This window comes from Arachis ipaensis, chromosome B09, assembly GCF_000816755.2.
Source record: "Arachis ipaensis cultivar K30076 chromosome B09, Araip1.1, whole genome shotgun sequence".
In the NCBI taxonomy this organism is placed as follows: domain Eukaryota; kingdom Viridiplantae; phylum Streptophyta; class Magnoliopsida; order Fabales; family Fabaceae; genus Arachis; species Arachis ipaensis.
Window position 1 is genome coordinate 136,328,123 of NC_029793.2, and position 4,846 is coordinate 136,332,968.

Consider the following 4,846-nt stretch of genomic DNA (forward strand, 5'->3'; position numbering starts at 1 on the left):
TTGGCCTTAATATCCTTCTGTGAAGTAGCTATTCAACTTTGGTTCATGCCTGCATTTAATTCCCTATTAAAATTAAACAATGGCGTCTCTACTACATAACAATAGAAAAATAATTTTCAATCCTTTCATCAGAAAATTTGAAATGCATTTTGGAACATGAAGCAGACATGGGCAAAACAGACTGCAGAGAAATCGCCTGTTAATTCCTATGACCAAGAGACATCCTCCTTTAAGATGTATACCTCTGTTTCCAACCAAATGATTCAAAGAATTAAAGCTACATATTGCAATTTGGAATCCTGGCTTTTATGGAAGCTTTATTATAACTATTAAAAGGGCATCTCGGTGTAACGCATCCAGGGAATGCAAGCACCCAAAGGATGTAATGTGGGCAGCCTAATCTAATAAATTCATTTGTGGCTGTCATGACTTCAAGTGAAGTTACACGAAGACAACTCAACCCTTGCCCTCTCTTGTGCCTTTCCAATATAACTCTTAGAAAGTGCTTTAAGAAGGGCGTCCCTATCTTTTCAACAATGAACCAACAAAATGGTTCTTGCTAGTGCTTACAAAGATCTTTCAAAGTGTGTGTCTCCTTTTTTGTTGCAGGACTAATATTATTTCATTAAGTAGTGGTTACCTTAAAATGCAAGGAAATTACATTAAGAACATTACATATTTTAATTTCCTTATTATCCAATCTACCGTCAGTCACTGGTCATGAAATATTGTTATGTGCTTATGGCTATATATTCAGGAGTATATGGTTTGAAGCTGCAACTATCCAGTTGATTCAATCAAGGTAAATTCTCTAACTAGATGGCTTCCTTTGTTCTTAGGAATATCATGTTTCAATAATCAATATGGACCCTTGATTCCGTATTTCTCTTATAGTTGTATGATTTGTTGTTTCCTTTGAGAGACCTCATCATTGTCTTATTTGGCATGCTAGACTCGAGTACAAGCATCAACCATGTCCTTTCCTGAAATCATTGCCAAGCTGCCACAGATTGGAGTTCGGGGTTTATATAGGGGATCAATCCCTGCAATTCTTGGACAGTTTTCAAGGTATTTTTACATAGGAGATAAGCTTCTTTAATGCTTTCAATCAATCATCGCATAATGATGTTATTTTCCTTGCAAGCTCATGTTAGTTTTATTTATTTATTTATTTATTTATACTGTAGCCATGGCCTTCGAACTGGGATATTTGAAGCAAGTAAATTGGTGTTGGTAAATGTAGCTCCTAACCTACCGGAACTCCAGGTAATTTGTATATCCTATTTGCTGTTACTTATATACTCGGCAATTCCTGATTATGCATTACGTTCTTAGTTCCATGATGTCTGAAATGCAGAGAGCATAAAGTAAATGACCTCCATTCCTTTGCATTCAGCTAATTATACTTATAAGCTTTGCACATTATCATTTATGTAGGTACAATCTATAGCATCATTTTGTAGCACGTTTTTGGGAACAGCTGTGCGGATTCCATGTGAAGTATTAAAGCAGCGGTTGCAAGCTGGTCTTTTTGATAATGTTGGTGAGGCTCTTGTTGGGACTTGGCAGCAGGATGGTCTTAGGGGTTTCTTTCGTGGAACCGGGGCTACCCTTTGTCGTGAGGTTCCATTTTATGTTGCCGGCATGGGACTTTATGCAGAATCTAAAAAGGTATGTAATTTCCGTCATCCAGCTTGCTTCATGATCCTAGCGTTTGTTTTTGGAATTCACTTTGAGAGGTTTATGAATTATAAAATTGTTTGAAGCTCTTGTATGTATATTAAAATGAACCTTCATGTTCATCCAAATAAAGAGGAACTTTAGCTGGATTATGTATAAGAATTTTGACTGTCATGAAAAAACACTTTCAAGTTATTCACTGAACTAAGCTATTACACATTTTTGTTCCCTCTTTTCTTTAGGTAAGTCAAGTCTTTCCATTTAGAGGGTCCTATATTAGTATTCATTATATGGAGGTCATTGTCAATTGTTTAAGATAAATTTTATTCATTAATCATGTTGGATGGTGCTTATTGGTCCCCCCTTTAGAGGGTCCTACAAATGAAGTAGTTGAAGTGATGTAAAGTTGGTACAACAAAAAGTTATGACAATAACAAATAGTATTTTATTGTTTAGTTATTCCATATATTCCCTACGCAACAAACTGCATCAATGCAATCACTTAAGAAGTCCCCTCTTGGCAAGTGGCAGAGCAAACCTAAAAAAAGATAAAAATAAAAGATGCTTGAAGACTTAGCCTTATATGTATCCTTATATATTTCCACACTGAAATGGTATAAATATAATGGTTTGTGGTAATTAATATTTTTGACAATGCGTCATGCTGGTATTTCATTTTGATTTTAGGGTGTCCAAAAACTGTTGGGGCGGGAACTAGAGGCCTGGGAAACAATAGCAGTCGGAGCTTTATCCGGGGGGTTGGCTGCCGTTGTCACGACGCCATTTGATGTCATGAAAACTAGAATGATGACTGCGCAGGGTCGGTCTGTGTCGATGACCATAATAGCCTTCTCTATACTACGGCACGAGGGCCCCCTGGGGTTGTTTAAAGGAGCAGTGCCAAGATTCTTTTGGATTGCTCCCCTAGGTGCCATGAACTTTGCAGGCTATGAGTTAGCAAGGAAGGCCATGAATAAGAATGAGGAGCTAGCTGGTAAGGCTTCGGAGTAATGTTAATTAAAACCGGAATTTAGCTGCAGCCCTTGGGGAATTTCTTACTGGGAAATTTTTGAGCACTTACTGAGTTAATTGCAGCTCATGCCTGGATTTTCTTTAATCTGCTGGTCATTGATGCTGCACTGAAATTCACATTTTGTTTCCTTTGTTCATTTTGTACTTTTTTTGAGTCTGCCATTTGTAGCAGCAGAATCAACAAAATTTTCTTGTACTTCCAATTGATTTCTTCATCTAATGTATAGATTTTAAATCTATCATAATCTTTCTCAGGTTTCTTCTTTTTGATTTCCTGGCTCACTTAATTGTCGTCTGATTTTGCACTGCCTGAAATCATTGTTATGATTATTATTATTATATTAGTAATCTTCACTATCAGCTTATCTTATGCACTGTATGTAGTATGTACTATGCAATCAAAATTGTTAATTAATTAACCTGAAACTACTGTGCACTTTGATAGGTTTAGAGATTAATAGAATTGGTAGGTTTTATTGATGAACTAGGAATTGCAAATCACAACCCCTTATTAGAATACACGGTTGGAACTACCAACTGTGGAGGGAGTTCAACCTCTCGAGTTCTAACAGAAAATTCACAAAACTAAAAACTAACTAATCAACTAGTATTTATAGGCCGCAGCTAGGATTAAGACTACTGCCCTCAGGGCTAGTTTAGCTCAAATAGAACAAACAAATAGCCAAATAACAGCAAGTAGGAACTAAAACTAGCAAGTAGACTATTTACCTCTCCTTGTAAACTAAACAAAACTTGTTTCTATCATTACTCCCCCTTGGACAACCACCTTGTCCTCAAGGTGGAACTCAGGAAAGGAGCACCGCAGTGCGGCAACCTCTTTCCAGTTGTATTCGCACGACAGAAGTCCCTGCCAGCGGACCAAGTACTCCAAGGAACTATCCCTTGCTGATCGAGACGCCAAAATACATGAGGGTTGCACGATTAGTTTGCCATCTGCCGCCATCATTAAGGGTGAAACCTAAGGTTGCTGTGGTTTCGGGACAATCTTCTTTAATTTGCTCACATGGAAGACCGGGTGCTTGCACCCTTTTAGGAGTGCCAACTTTTATATGCCACCACCCCCACTCTCTCAAGTACTTGAAAGGGTCCATAAAAGCAGGGACTGAGCTTTTCATTCATCCTCCGAGCTAAAGAACACATTCTAAGGTTGCAGCTTGAGATAGACCTAATCACCTAACTCGAACTCCACATCCCTTCACTTCTTATCCGCTGCTTGCTTCTTTCTGAATTAAGCTTGAGCCAAATGCTGTTTTAATTCAGCTAAAATCGCATCCCTGGTGGCTGTCAGCGCAGCCACATCCTTGACATGCAAAGGGTATGTTTTTCCATGGAATAGAATCGGGCATACACGGCCTAAAATGGCATAGTCTGGGCGGATACGTTAAAGGTTGTGTTAAACCAATATTCTTTCCATAGTAACCACTCCAACTACCACTTCGGATACCACCCACAAATCATTGGAAGTAAGTCTCGAGGCACCTATTCACCACCTCTGTCTAACCGTCGGTCTGCGGATGAAATGCGGTGTTGTATTTCAGCTTAGTGCCTGCGGCATAAAACAATTCAGACCAGAATCTGCTCATGAAACCCTATCACAGTCAAAACAATCAATTTTGGAAACCCATGAAGCTTCACCATTTCCTCAATGAAAATGCAGCCACTTCCTTCGCCAAGAAAAGGTGTGATAATGAAATAAAATGGGCATATTTGCTCAGCCGTTTGACCACCACAAAAATGGCGTCTATGCCCTTCGACTTGGGTAAACGGACCATGAAGTCCATCATCACATGTTCTCATATCCTCTCCGGAACCGGTAAGGGCTGCAGCATCCCTGCCGGCTTAAGAGCGGCACACTTGTGACTTGCCTTGTTGGCAAGTAGAACAAGTTGCAACATAATCTTTCACACGTCGCCGCATCCCTTACCAATAGATAGCCACAATGAGTCTCTTGTAAGTTCGAAAATATCCAGAATGTCTTCCAACCCACTGTCATGATGCTCGGGCAATAAGGAGGGTATTTGAGCAGAATTTGCCGGCAAAATTGCTCTTCCCTGATAGAAGCAGAACAACCTCCCCTTCTTTAAGGAATAGCCTGAAAAATCCTCAGATTCCT

The 4,846-nt window shown here is 39.2% G+C and overlaps 1 pseudogene; it reads left to right on the forward strand.

Moving 5' to 3' along the window:
• Positions 1-2,982, forward strand: part of LOC107618268 — a 5,989-nt pseudogene extending 3,007 nt beyond the window's left edge.